This window comes from Gallus gallus, chromosome 4, assembly GCF_016699485.2.
Source record: "Gallus gallus isolate bGalGal1 chromosome 4, bGalGal1.mat.broiler.GRCg7b, whole genome shotgun sequence".
NCBI lineage: Eukaryota > Metazoa > Chordata > Aves > Galliformes > Phasianidae > Gallus > Gallus gallus.
The window spans coordinates 52,265,604-52,281,468 of record NC_052535.1 but is presented as its reverse complement, the minus strand read 5'-3'; the positions used below and the strand labels follow the sequence as shown (position 1 = coordinate 52,281,468).

Sequence of the window (15,865 nt, the reverse complement as noted above, 5' to 3'; positions counted from 1 at the left end):
GCAGAGGCACTCAACAGCTTTTCTCATTTTAGAAAGATATCCTGACTTATAAGATTATAGGTAATTAATCTGTCCTAGCATGTTCAAGCTTGAAAGTAACTAAAGAAGGTGTCTGGATGCTGTAATTAGCTGTGACGGCTCATCTGTACCCACTTTGCATGCTACATGGGCACAAATATTTTTTTTCTACAGCAAGACACAAAGTATGTCTTCACTATATCCCTCATATTATACTTACACTACTACGGAAAAGAGCTGGAGAGGCTGGAGTAGGCAGGTGCAATATCCAGTCACACTACAGAGAGGTTGAAATTGTTCCTGAAAAATCCCAGAATTTAAACATTATTCTAAATATCAAGGATTTTTTTTTATTATTTTTTTTTTTTTACTCATTTCTGAATTGAATGTCCGTGAGGACAGTGTTAGAGGAGAGCCCTTGTGAACTTTTTTGGAAGGGATTTGTGTGGGAGGGGGCATCCTCAAGGCAAGGCTGGATGGGGACATGGGCAGCCTGATCCAGTGGGTGGGGGGCTGGAACTGGGTTATTCTTAAGGTCCCTTCCTATCCAAGCCATTCTGTAATTCTACGATCTTTGCAGAGCTAAGTGGGGAAACTTGCAGGGGCTGATGTGGGAAGGGCATGGGGGCAGAGAGGGCTGCAGAGCTGCTGTTGTCTGAGCAGAAAGGGAAGGCCGGGTGTAGGAAAGGAGGCCTTGGGGAAAGGAGCAGCAGGTTTGGGTCTGGCAGTCATGCAGTGCAAGGTAGCCATGGTTTATTTACCTTGGAAAGGCTTACAGCACTTCTCCTTACCAAGAAAATTAAACAATGTGAGTGTTAAGCATAGAACTGTGTATGTTCCAGTTGCTTCTCAGGAGATTGTTCAAGTGGCTCTAAATCTCACCTCAACCCTCTCCCTTCCCCTCACATACACACCTATTTGCCTCCACCATCCTTTGTCAGAGACTCTTGAAGAGCTGACCAAGAGGGGAACTACTTGTATTAATTATTTTGTGATGTCTGCAGCAGCAACACCATGATGGGCACGTGGATCTACTCCTCCATGTCCCCAAGCTGACCACTGTGGTGGTGGGGCTGCTCCGGTGCTGTGAAAGAGCAGAGCTACAGCTCCTGCCCTGCACACGAAAGCCCACCTGCTCACATCAAAAGGCTGTGAATCAGCATCGAGGTGCTGTCCAGCCACAGTACTCCAGCCACTGACTGCCCCTCATACCCCATTGTGGCTGGGTGGAGGGGGTTTGGGCTTTCATCTCAGGGCCTTTTTTTTTTCCCTTGAGCGGGGTGGGAGCTGAAGACAGCAGGAGCCTCTCACAGCAATTCTGTTCTTCCCACTTTGCATTTCTGTGGTACAGCACCGCATGCATAATTTTATTTGGTGTAACACCGTATAACATTGACGCTCACTTGCTAAATTCCTGATGTAAATCTCCATTTCTAGTATTCAGGTAAGCTGCACTCTAGCAAAGGGCATCTTTTTTGAATAATCCTCAGCAACTTGTGTGAGGCTCTGAAAACAGGTGAAAAATCCTGATTGACCCCTCAATCAGTACATTTCAAAAAAGCATCCATCATGATTACTGAACTTCATAAATGACCATAGGAGACTGCTGGAGATAACCCTCTAAAATTATCTTAATTCATTCTATGACACTGCTATTTTATTCTGTGTCGTATGAAAGATAATTAAGCAAAGGTCAACTGAAGTCAAAACATCTATTCAGTAGGTTTGAGCCAATTTCCATACATGCACTCTGTGAAAAGGGGTTATAAACATGAAATCAATTTCAATTACATGTGCTGATGCTTAAGAGACAATGAGCTGATTAGTAAGGATGGTACACGCTGCAAGAACACATCCATTCACGGTGTCATGGTTTTATGATTTTTGGTTATCGGTATTCCACGTCATAACATCATGTAGTGCACTGGGAGTTAAAGAGTTAATGCTCCAGTTCTGGGCATCTGTCTGGAAGAGAAGAACTACATATCCTGAAAGACTTTGAGTTCAGAGAGGAGATATAACCCATGGAAAGGTCACCTGTTGTCCTTTTTTTCCTTCAGCTCTCCTCTCTGTTGCTCGACCCAACTGCACATCTCACTTCAGCTTTATGGCGAAGCCTTTCCACCTTTCAGACACTCTCATTATATTTGATTTTATTAGCTTCAATTCTAATTATAGTGTGTTATCTTGCATTCTGATACCACATTTAGTAGATTAGTTTGTTTCTCCTCAGATCACTGCCACCGTTTTAAATTATTTTGGGGTCCCTTGTTTCCCTTTTCCAGAGGCGTGGATCTGCAGATCCCTCCTCCCCACTAATCATGAAACCAGGCCTAACCAGCCTGCAAACTGTTGACAATGGTTTGTGCAGGAATATTAGTGACTCTGGTGCACTGCATACTTTGCAAATGTGCAACATTTCAGGATGTGTAAACGATAGTACAGTACTGGACTACTAGGAAAATGCAGTTACACTATCTGTAGTGGAAATGCTATGTCACAGCTTGAAACAGTGATTGAGCACCTGGTGGGAAAGCAGGGCCAACCCAGGGGAGCTCAGGTGAATGCACTGCACCTGAGTGACTAGAGGGGGTGGAAACAGGATCCACCCCTTCCCAGACCTCATTTCAGGGTTGGCAGTGAAGGTAAGGGTATCTTGCTAGAGATCCCCACCTACCTGAGGCCTACCAAAGGTAAGTAGCCTCTTCCCTTTATTTCTGTGCCAATGGCTGTTGTATTGGAGCAAACTCTTGCGTGTTGCAGCCTCAGACCTTGCTTTCTTGCTGTCATTGCTATGTGTTCCAAAACATTATAGCTGCCTTATTAGTCAGTTGTACAAGCGATGTAAATTCAAACAGGCATAAAAAGTAGTGAATAATCATGAATGAGCAGTCCACAGTTTAGGAATTCTTTCTTAGTAGCTGTTCTCTGTCATGAAAACAGCAGTACTGAAGAAGTTCTAGCTTAGGGAAATCAGATCAGCTTTGATGATGTGAAGCATGTCATCAGTAAAAAGCTGGTTAAATTTATTTGAAAGTACCTTGTATTTGGAACAAATGAGTAGTTCAATAACGTGTTTTCTCCAGAACTCTCTAGTAGTCTTAATCTGGAGAGAATTTCTAAGAAATGTATCTTTATAAACACAAAACACCATGATTGAAGAGAGAAAAAAAATAAACAACAACAACAACAACAACAAAAAAAAAAACCATGAAGAAAGAAGTAAGGAATGGTGTGTAAGGGAAGCAGTAGAAGATTTTACCCCACTTTTTAAGAATGCTCTGGGTAATTTTTTTTTATCTTGAGGTCACAGGTTGTAAAAGCAGTTTCTTTCTCTGCCAGCCTGCCATGGTAGCTATCTGCTGTTGTAATGAAGGCTCTTTGTTAATGCAGACAGCTCTTGATGGTGGAGCAGATAACCCAGCTGTTTGCAATTGAGACACTGATACTGACCTCTCTGGTTGCCACCTCATCTACTGGTGCAGAGAGTGAGAAGTCCCTCTGTACTCTACAGCAGTCTGTAAGGCTGGAGAAGATGAAGGAGAAACAGCAGCAGTTGGTCTCTTGGCAATGAGGCATAAGTAGCCAGTGGGCTGCCAGTTTGTTGAATAGAAAGCTTGAGATGTGCAATCTATTGAACAGACAAATGCTCTAAGGTATACTATCAACAAAAGCAATGAAATTGCTTATCAGGCTGGATAGCTGAGACACCCCTCTGCACCTTAAAATACTGAGGAAAAACACTTCTGAGATGCAGGCTAAATGTTCCATTTGCAGGTAAATGGCCACCAGTCAAGCTGATGAAAATCTAGGATGGGCACCTGGAAAAAGGAATCAGGAAAATGAGGAATAATTTGAACTACTTTCTAAATCTTGATTGCCTTATCCCACTGAGAAACCATGTGTCATTTTGTCTGAACGTTTCACAATTTACTTCAGTAATTACATGTTGCATTTACTATTTAAATCCCTTATTTTTAAATACAAGAATCCATCAAATAATTATCTGCTAGTTAGAGCGGTCATCTATCTGAGAGTACATAATTAGTCCCTTCCCTCAGCAACTGTTACCAGCTACTGGTAGAGATGGGATAGAAGGAGGTGTTTCAAAAGCTTGTTCTTATGGATTAAAAAAAAAAAAAAAAAAAGACATTACTAATGCCATCATATCCTTGGAGAAAGGACTAAGTAGCTCTGCCGCCGTTCCTCCCATGCTGACAGCTCTCTTGAATTGATCCTCGTAACTGTAAATCATAATTAAGGAAGATGGCAAGAAAACATCATGTCTGAGACTTTCTGTTGCAGTGTGAGAGTAATTGCATCCCAGCAGCCCTGGTTTGGAAACCACCATGGGCTTTCATCCCTGTCAGCACACAAAGCCCTCTGACTCTAGTGATCTTCCCACTGTATACACCAACAGTGAATTTGTCTCACTGGTTTTCAAATGGTGAAAGTCAGGAGAAATGTTCTCCCTGGGGAAAAATAATAATAATAATAATTAAAAAAAATGGAATGTAGATTAACAGAACTGGAAGAATTTGCTTCAATCATTTACTTGCAGTAAGATGCAAAGGTGAGGACACCCTGCAGGAGGGGGGATGGGTGTTGCTGGTACTCTGGAAGATACTTGCCATCTCTCTCTTCCTGTTTGCTCCAGTTTCATTAGTTTTTCCCAAGACTATCTACATTAAAAATAATTGCTTGAATGATCAGCAAAGAAAAAAAGAGAGAACTAAGTTGAGAAAGATCATGCTAACTCTTATATGACTTGCTTTTCATCCAGTAAGGATTTAATGTACACTTATAGCTCAAGACTGAGCTATCCAAGAAAACACGAACACCGTTCTCATGGATTTACCTTAGATTTCAGGAGAATCCAGTCACTCCCCACTGCTGCTACCAATGATAGGTTTTTACTGCACACCAGGAATGTGGCTCAGGAGACACCCATACTGCTCTCTGGATGCCTAATTGCTGCTGACTATGGTGTATTCCACCTGGACTTAAACAGCAAACTGGATGCTATTGATTCCACATGGTAACACAAGATTCAGAATGGGCTTCATAATAATTGGACAGGCTGCATGCTTCAAAATGTGTACTGTGTTGCACCCCAGAGAGCAAGCTTAAAGATAGCTTAGGATGTTGCCACAAACTGCAGTCATACCACCAGACTGCAAAATAGACTTGCCTTTCGAAAGTCCTAGATACTGCTGATTAGGTGTGAGGAAAGGAAAACAAGAAAAAATTGAAAATTAGCTTTTTTAACTTTCAGGATTTGGCAGTGAAATATCATCATGCCAGCAATTTTATATATATACATATAAATCCAACACAGGAATTATATTCAGTCAGGTGTCCTTGCTCCAGTCAAGCAATACAATAAGTTATGTCTAGCAGTCTTAAATTGTTGTCATTTTGCCTGCTTCCCTATCATATTGCTTCATCTAGAAGAAAATCCCATGGGCTCTCTCTTGAGTTGACTCAGGGATGAATGCATTGCTGGGTTTTCTAGTCAAAACAGCTTGAAGGCAACCCATTGCTACCCTTTCATTTATGACTCTAAATCTGACACTTTTAAGTCTTGCCTTGAATCAGCAGAACCCAGTGAGACCTCAGAGGAGTGTGATCCCAGAGGTTTCTCCCTCAGTTTTCTTTCAGATGAGCCATAAGATTAAAACAGAAATGTTCTGCTCCTATTAGCAGTCCTGGATCTGCTCTTGCCAAGATGGAATAAGCACTTGGCATCTCTAGTACCTTTTGTCTTGCTGAGGGCAATGAGTTTGGAGATTTGTTCGACACTGATGCGTTTCCTGGCCTTTCTCTGTTTCTTGGTCTGAAAGGAGGAAGAACACAGGCAGCTGGGATCCGCCAGGTCTACCCAACAGTCTCATGGGCTCTCCAGTGCGGTCAAAAGCTGGGCCAGGTGCCTAAACCCAGCCCAGGGCACTCCTCCTCCATATGTCCCAGGATCAGCTTCAACCCAGTGTTTCTGTTTAAAAGGCATTTGAAATGAGCCCACCATTGCCAAGATAAAACTAGTTGCAGGATTTTTCTCCACTGACGCCCACAAGAAATCTTTTCATTTGTAGGTCATTGCAGTGATTTAATGGTGCTCGATTTATTTAATTTTTTTCTTTCACTGAATGTGGAATCAATCTGCTCTCGGTGCTTATGTGTTACTAGGATGGATCATCATGAGGAATTGAGGTAAGTTTGCTATTAGTAAAGCCAGAGGATTCCTATTCCATCAGAAAACCCATTTCCCCCCCCCCTTTTTTTTTGTTTCTCATAAAATCCTGTCAGGGCAGAGCAGTGTCAGCAAGCTCCTGACTCATTGAATCAACATTATTTGTGCCCAACTTTTCTTCCTTTCACTCCATTATGAACTAAAGCAGCCACAGCAGAGAAACTGGGATAAGGCAAGAAAGCAGAACACTGAGATTTTTATTACAAAACTGGGCTGCAGCTGTAACTCCTGATGATCTTTGAAGTTTACTGAATTAAGACTAACACTGAAGTTGATACCAGAGTTTTGTAAGTGTTCTTTTACTTATACTGAGGAATTTCTTTCTGTGAATTTTGTCCTACAGCCTGATAGCAATGGGCTATTTTACTGTTCCTACATACCAAACTGCTCCAATGCTCCTATTTCCACAAGAGGTGCTGTGTTGATTCAGAGAATTATCACACAAAGAACTATTTTTGCAGATTCACCCTATAAATAGCGTGGCCTTGTTCCACCCTAATACTTTTTCCATGTAACTATCTTTATAAGCAGCTTGGAAGGGTTCTCCTGATAGCTACCAATAAAAACAGCCATCCGTTGCAATTTTGACTGTGCAAGTAATGTCTAATTGCTCCGTCTGTATAAAAGATGTTGTCCAGATCTCTTGATGATGGATAGCACTTGCTCTGATAGTAATGGCATTGCCTCACAGGGATGTCTGGTGGCACTGGAATGGCTATAGGCCCACTGAGCTCTCCATGATACATTCAATACCTTCCTTTTTCCCTCTCTTTGCCAATTAATTTAATAGCACTATTTCATAGGATAAGCCAGAGAACTCTCACCAAATTTACCACAGTCCCCAGAGTTTTTAAGAGGTGAAACACAGTTTATAGGTTGAATTATAGAAGTTACTTGTCACCATTGTCCATTGGTATCAATCAGCTCCTTGCAATGACTCTCAAGAGAAAAATTCCAGCTATCATACTCATTAGCGATGTAAATACTCTTGGGGCAACCGGTGGTTGAGATACAGTCTTTATTTGTCCTGCCTCCTGCAGTTACTAAGACAGGTTTCACTATGCTGATGAGTATTGTAAATATGAGTAAGCTCATTCAAGGGCAACATTACCCCATAACTTTTTATTTCCAAATCTCTTAAAAATGAAAATTCTTCATTGTAAGGATAGTTTTTAATAGCTTCTGGGTCTATCTATCACAAGGGAGGCTTACTCAATCTACCACCTCTGAGCTGTCAAATGTTCAAAGTGCCTTGTTTATATGTCCTGGGATTTTGTAAGAACTAAACCTGATATTCAGAGCAAGTTTATGAACATTACATAAGATTCTACCTCAATTACATGTCTGCTTTTTGTTCGCTGTCTTTTTAATCTCTATCTAAACGCTATTTCATGTCTGTACTTATATTTTCTTTCCTAACAACTTTTCTTTGTGGCTCAGTGTTAGGTAACCTGGTGTGGTTTTTCTGCTTACTTAGTTCTTCAAAATAGATTAATTACTATCTACAAGTTAAAAACCTAACAAGTTCACCCAATAAACATAGCATGGATCTACTGTTTTTGTTGTTGTTGTTTTCCTGTCCATCCTCTGTAGAGCCAAGGGAAAAAAGAGAAATTAGGCCATCTCTTACAGATTTTAACTTCTACAGAGAATTTCAGAAATCCATCTGAGGAATCATAGAAGCTGAAGCAGAGAAAGTACTTCAGCTTTTGGTGACTGGAGGACCATCCTGATAATGCTGTTGCTTTCAGACAGGACGGGTAGGTCTTTCTGTTCTCTCTGTTCCAAGTCTTGTCTCATGAGGAGCACATATCCTTCTGTTGGAAGGACATTGCCAAGGAGCATTTCAGTGGAGCTGAGTATGTTAGAATACTTTCTTACAAAGATCTGCTTGAGTCACTTCTCCATCATCATTATTTTCCATGCTATTTTCACAGTACATTTTATATGCTCTATATGAATTTATTTTCATTCCCTGCTTGCAGTTTTGAGGACAAACAAGACTGGGGGGAGGTCAGAGGGCAGAGCAAAGGGTTATGCAGAGGTAACTGCTGAAGGCATTGGGTACACAGGTGCCTGGTAAGTGCTGCTCCTCTGAATCCACTGGTCTGGGATATTTGTCCAAAGCTACTGAGGTTTCTGCATATGCCAAATAATGAAAACCTCAACTTCTCATAAGAATACTTGCACATTGCTTCATGTGGCTTGAAACACTTGTAGAGTTATAATAAGAGCAAGTACAAACACACAATATTAACAATTTTAGTAAAACTTCTAGGATATTCATATGGAGTGGAAGAGAAAAGAATGGGAGAAAAAAGTAAATAGACCATCGACCCAAAAGAATGCCTCTCTGGAGAGAAGTCCACCTCCAGTACTCAAGTGAAAAGGTGTTTGTCTCTGGTTAAGGCGACAGCAAATTCTGTGAATCATATCAACATTTTAAAGCTACCAGTGAACAAATCTCTCTGCTTAATGACTCATATGCAATTTGAAATGGAAATAAAATGATATGTTTGAAGTCTATATTATGAATTTAAATAGATTAAAGAGAGACTAAACAATCAGTGATAATACATGCATGCATTAATGCAGGAGAGGATCAAGTCTTTCAAGTTTCAAGATTGCTAAGAGGCTTCCCTGGTGTAAAACTGGGAGGAGAGCTAACTCACAAGTGGATTAAAATATATTATCCTACAAGGTAAATTAATTATTCTTATTGTACCTGGTTGTTTTTGATCCTCAGATGAAAGTTTTGCAGGCTCAGGTAAGAATATCTTGGATCTCTGAAAAGTTAGAAGCAGACTTGTCCACTCAGAGGAATAAAAAGGAAGACACAAAGATCACTGATGCTCTTGTTAAACTTTGCTTTTGGAAAACTGGACTCAAGAAGGGCTTGGATGGAGAATTAACAGTCAAGAAGTGTCTTGCTTCAGCATGACACTCAAGCACTGGTGGTGGTGTCAGAAGATAGGGTGCTTACCCTTCCCTGTGATCTTCCCTGCACACTCATAGAATCATGGAATTATAGAATCGCTAAGGTTGGAAAAGACCCACAGGATCATCCAGTCCAACCATCCGCCCTTCATCAATGGTTCTCGCTAAACCATGTCCCTCAACACAACATCCAAACGCTCTTTAAACACTACCAGGCTCGGTGACTCCACTACCTCTCTGGGCAGCCCATTCCAGTGCCTGACCACCCTTTCAGAGAAGTAGTATTTCCTAACGTCCAGCCTGAACCTTCCCTGACGCAGCTTGAAGCCATTCCCTCTCATTCTATCACTAGTCACCCGGGAGAAGAGGCTGACCCCCAGCTCACCACAACCTCCCTTCAGGTAGTTATAGAGAGCAATAAGGTCTCCCCTGAGCCTCCACTTCTCTAGTCTGAACAACCCACTCAGCTGAGCTATGAGGAATTTCTTCTTCCCATACAGAAATACTGACAGAAATGGGTCCTGTTTGACTTGTATCAGAGGAGTCCTGACTGAAGCAGTATGGTAATTATTTACTGTACAGCACTTTTTAGGAAGTGTTTGCTTATAAATACTTAGTTGTAACTCTTCAATTCTTTCCCCTGCTAGAATGTTACAAGCTGTGGGTAATCTTCTGTTGCTATTTTTTCCCCTCTCTTGAGAGCTGCTCAAAATAACTCAAACTAAATCTTTGTGGAGAAATTATCATTTTACTACCTTAGTAGAACACCATAACTTTCATGCCAAGCAAACAAGAAAGCCGGGAGCTTTCAAGTTGTAGTTTGTAGGCGTAGCAAAACAATCACTTTTCAGCTTTAGGAATCTGACACCCACCTCCAACTAAAAGTCGATGTGATTTTCAAAGTGGTTGCATATGTAATAGGACCTGTGTATTAATAGGACCACCATTTTAAGAAGTGTATTTGACCATTAGCTCCACGATTTTAAAAGCATCTTGGAGTCTGCACCCACAGTTCAGTGAAATTACAATGCAGTGTATAACCTTGGGATGTGGCAAGAATTTAGCTGGGTGGGGAGATGTTGATGCTGGAAAGTTCAGACTGCTTTGGAGGGTGGCCATGAAGGGGCTTGGTTGCCTGGATTGCCTTGTCATAAAATGATAAATGTATCTTCTGCCCTGCAAAAGACTATTAGTTAGTGGGACACAGCTGTTTTGGGCTTACTGGTAACGTGCCCAGCCAGCTCCTGGTATGATCTTTGTCCCTGCCTCCTCCCCATAACCATGACTTGACCCTGTGGCGTGTACTAGGTACAGATATTATTTCTCTTTTGTTACTCAGAGTATTCCTATATGCCTGAGGCATGAGTAGTATCTCTATCAGACCTCTGTCAAACAGCATGGAAACTCAGAGAAATATGTTCAAAAATAGAATGGGGCTCACAGGCTAGGGAAGGGCAGCTTCTATAAAGTCATGCAAACACCCAAGGAAGCAGCCTCTCCCATGTGCTAATTTAAAACCCCTCTCCAAATGGATGAACTTTTCTACATTAAATATACATGTACATACTGCTAATGTTAGATAAATAATTCAGTGCTATAATGTCATTGAAAAATATAGGTCGCTAAACACAGATTTAGTAATGCATTGTATATTACATATGTCTTCATCCCTCTATTTACACCAAACTTTTTCTTCTCTATTTTTCACCTATATATATAATTTTTTTCTAATTAAGGAAACTGAAGCAAATTTCTTCCAAAACTTTATCTTATTACCAAATACAAACGGTCCCAGAGCAATTTCTTTGTACATCCCTCTGTTACACATGGTCCAGAACAGTCTGTCAGATTAAAGTTTAACAGGCTTAAAGTCCTTGAAACTGGTAGGTTGTAGTATGGGACCTTACTCCTTGTGCTGTGACAAGTATTCCCCTCTCCCTCCCAGTTTCCCCAAGGTGATGGAGAGGAACTCCCTCCCGTGGGTGAGAGTCTCAGCCTCACTGCTCCTGCAAAGAGCATGGAGAGAAATAAACCATCAAATGAGAAAATAAGTGCCCATGTCTGTCTTTTTAAGACCAACCAAGATACAATCCTCATTCAGTAGAGCAGTTTACTGGAAACCACCTTTCTGAGGATAGGCACTGTGATATTAGGAAGGGTACCGAGGTCATACTGGCTGCCTGACTCCTGCAGTCATCTCATCAGAGCTGGTGCAGAGGGGGGAGTATTATCTTATGCTCAGGACTGAAGGTGGGGAGGTAGTTCTTTCCCCCTAATAATGCAGAAATATTCTTTACCATTGATTGCTGGGATGAGATCAGCATTTATTGAAGTGCCTTGCTATGCAAAGGTTACATAAATCAGGGCAGCATTCTGAGGACTTTTAAAGACATGTAATAGCCTTGCTTTCCATCACACAGAGATTTACTGTTCGTGCTAGATGTGGTAAATGTAGAGTACCCTCAGCCAGGGAAGCTGAGACAGCATTTTGTCAGGTGTATAAAGCCCCATCCTTGGAAGCACAATTGGATATGGATGTTGTCTAATCAGATGGGTTTTGACATCAGAAAACTGCTTCCTGAATGTTGCTTACACAGGGAAGATATTGACCTTTGATATTCAGTATGTGAAGAGCAATGTCTCTTTCCCTGCCAAGGAAGATCCCTTTGAAACCTATTGCTGGGTTTTAGTTCTCTCTGAGAAAAATTACACCCATACAATGGGCAAAAGGGTAAGGCCCTCCTACAAAGAGAGCCTTGATTTACAATTATGTTCATAGATTAAAACTGTGAATGATTCAGGGTAGACATGTTGCCATTTTTCTGTGAGGACTCTAATCATGAGGCATTTGTGAATCCTGAATGTTTCACAGATTGTACAATGAGTTATTATCAGCCAACATTTTGCATCAAAAAACATAATTTCTAATCAGAGCTCACTGTTCCTTGTTCAGATGCTTCAGTCATCCAAGTGGGTCAGAAACAACGCACAAGGTCAATGGTTAATCACACGACCACCTAGGAGGCAATCTACAGAATCCTTTAACACTCAGGCATTATTAATCCAAACTGTGCTGAGTGTTATTTATTAACAAATGCCTGTGATCATGATCATCTCAGTAACGATTCGCTTTCAATCTGGACAATTTTCAGATGAAAGGGAAAGGACGGTGACAGAATCATAATTGCAACATGATTACAAGTACCTTCTCCCTTCCCTCCCTCACCACTGTGGGATATTAAGGGGTCACTGAATATTCTTGTAGGAATGCTGAGAAGCTAAATCTTGGTATGGGTCAGTCAAATGCCCTATCTTTTCTTCACAGTAAACTTTAAATTACTGTTGCTATGTGATCATTTCCAAGATGGCTCTTTTGAAAAGGTGCCACAGCTACCAAGATGCTTCAGAAATACTCAACATAAGAGGAGGATTTGGGAGAATTTGGAAGAGTGAATCTCTACCCAGAACTTTATCAGTGCAAGGAATATTTATCTATACACACTATCATCAGGAAAGCAAAATCTGAAGCAGAAATGGGTAGCAAGGAACATATGAAATAGAAAACTCTGCCTCCATGGCTGCTAATTAATGTCAATGTGAACTACCCAGGCAGTAAGTTGTTCTAATGGGTTAATATGATGCCTCTTAGCAATCCTTATCAAACACATAAGTTACTCAAAATACTGAGCAATAGGTGACTTTTTGAGGTCTTTGTTAACATTTTTGTTTGCAAATTAATTTTTACATGTTTTATTTGTAGAATGTCGAATATTAAAGCAATTCCCATTCTATATGGTTATAAGGATTATGACTACAAATATTTACTTCAATGCTAAAACATTATTTCCTGCTTATCCATTGTGATTAACAGAAAATATACTAGGACTTTACAAATCTGAGCTCATAGTAACAGAACAAATTTTGTTGCTTATTCTTGTGTTTTATCATTTCATATTACAGGTTTTGTGCAGACTCTTCCAGATTTTACTAACATGGATGTTTTTTCCTTCTTTCAGATCTTTGTACCTCAGTGAGCTGAGCTGCATGCCAGTCTTCCTGAATTTGGGAAGAAGACAGGTATTTTGTATAATGAGTAATAAGTAGAAATCACAGTTGTATCAAACGAAATTATCTGCAGAAGAGCAGCTAGAGAGAAGAGAAGGTATATTGGGCAAGTTGCTTGTCTCTAAGTCTTCTTCCTTTCATTTTTGTGCTTTATAACCACGTAAAATTGTTCCTTTGTCTAAGCACCAGCCAGGTACAGCAAAAGAAAATATAGGATGACAACATTTCTAAACCTTGAGCTGAAATGACAAATGTGAAAGGACCAGAGGGAAGTGCAGTTTCTGCAAGAGAATCCCTGTCATGCCTGCTAATTAATGCCTCTGGCATACAGACCCCTGTCCCTATCATGGTAGGCTGAAGCTAAAGCTGTCAGCTCATTTGGGGCAAGTCATCACAAAGGTTATGAGACTATAATATCCCCTGCAGTTCTGTCATGCTGTTTGCAATCCATGATAGTAAAGTCAGAGTGGGGAAATGACATAAAAAAGAAAAAAGAAAAAAAAAAAGTGTTGGAAAACAAGAGAACAGAAAAGCAAAATAACATAGCAGTAAAAAGTAACAAAAAACACGTGAAAATGAAAACTACCTCCATGTATGTCAATATTTGCCATCTCTAGCAGCATGACCTCCAGAACAAAGGAGACGGGTTCCCTGCTGCCTGGTGACAGAAACAAAAACAAACACTTCCTACACCTCAAGTCTGGCTGCAGAGCTTGCAAGTAATCTCTTATTTATATATTCTGCTCAGGGGATAACCTTAGCTCCAGAGACGCCTGGCATTTCAGCAGAACAAGCCCCTCTTTGGGAGGCGCACAATAGGCGAACTGCAGGCGCGGGGCTCCCTGCTGCGTTCTGCAGGAAGGGCTGTGATTTCCCCTCTTGCTTTCTTTGCATTTGCAGGGGTATTACAGCTTATTCATATAAAACAAAAGAAGGAATACAGTGCATATGTTCCCACATTTTTCTCTCTCACTTCAGCACATTTAGCAATTAATGTGAGACCCCATACCGGAGAGAAGACTTCTCACCTTCACTCTCCAATCAAAAAATGCGTTTTCATAATAATTCCCAGCAAATTAGTCAAATTAATGACTCGGTTGTCATTAGATGAGAATGCAACACAAAATCTCACTAGTTGCCACACTGGCTCCCCAGAAGTTCCAGTGTCTGATGGGAATGCTTTTGCCCAAACAGTACATGAGGATGAGGTCTGATGGGTCACTTCATACTGACCCTATCACCCACCCCATGGTTTCTCCTGTCTTTGTCCACACCTGCCCGCTCAGACACTGAAACCATCCCTGAATCTTGTGTCTCTCTTCAGAAAAGATTACCTTTTGGTTCCCTAACCTCAAATTCAGCCATATGAGCTGTAGGAATGGGTAACAAAGAGACAGGGGAGAGGTTCAGCTCAATCAGATGATAGCCCCCTGAAAATTCTTGCACCGAGGCGTTTCCTCCTGAGATGATGGACACTGGACGAGAGGCAGGTGCTGCCCGGGAGGGCCGTGCTCCCGGTGCAGTGGGTGCTGCACGCCCGGCTCCTTCTGCTCTCTGCCTGTCTCTGCTTGGGGATGCTGGAAAATGGATTCATTTGCAGATGTAAATAGCGGCTGTCAGAGAGGGCGAGGGATTTGCTTTACATATAAAGAGGGAGGCGGCTCTGCATGCTGTCAGGCTCATTAGGGAAGCAGGGCCCGTGTAGCTGGGCCATTTGGTAATGATCTACCCACTCCATCCTTCCTTTGTTTCCTTAACAACCCTCTGCTCAGGCCAGATCCCTAGGGCTTTGATATTTTCCCTTCAAAAAAACCCTGTAGCTTCGATCAGTTTTTGAGTTAAGAAATCCAATATACACAGAAAGAATCCGTATAACATGAGATATATTTGTTTTTATTGAGGAGTAAACCGAGATGGCTGCCAAGCCACTATTATGCACGGAAAAGAAAAGGCAACCGATAACCGAGCACACATCACAGTTACTGTCCACCACAGGTACAAACGGCAGCAATACACTGAGGATCTGTGCTGCTTTTTATCGTCTAGTACACCATTCAGCCAAAGCAAGGTAAAAGGAATGGAACTAGATCCCTTCTTCACTCCCCTCTCCTGGGCCCAAACTCTCTGGAAAAGTAGTTCAGCTAGGAGATGAGAACCTTAGAGACACAGTTTTGCAGCTTAAATAGGTCTTAGATTGCTGCTACTAAAAGAGGCCCCCTGCTCTCATCTCACCCTGGACATCCTTTTCCGTCACCAACTGTGCATCAGCTGTTACACTTGCATGGCAAACTGGATCAGCTCTCAGCTCCAGCCAAAAATAAATTCTGTAGAACAATAGTGGATTTCAGTAGGACCAGTGGGTTGATTGCATTCATTGCACAGCTGTGTGATCAAACACAAAATATTCAGTTCAAACATGCAGGTGGAGGTGGGAGAGCACAGGTGGAAAAGAACTGAGAGTCTGCAGTCTGCTTCAGGTGGCTGCATCCTCAGACAGACATAGAAAGCTACATTAACTTGACAGGAGCTGATATTGTGTTATGCATCTTGGGCCCCATGGATGCCGCGGGCCAGAACAAATGTGATATGAAACAC

The 15,865-nt window shown here is 41.4% G+C and overlaps 1 long non-coding RNA gene across 1 annotated transcript in view; it reads left to right on the top strand.

The window, feature by feature from the left end:
* Positions 1-15,865, top strand: part of LOC121110697 — a 52,962-nt gene that overhangs the window by 25,925 nt on the left and 11,172 nt on the right. Inside the window, exon 2 of the long non-coding RNA XR_005859598.1 lies at positions 13,222-13,282. This is a non-coding gene — a long non-coding RNA (uncharacterized LOC121110697). The remainder of the gene's footprint in view (positions 1-13,221; positions 13,283-15,865) is intronic.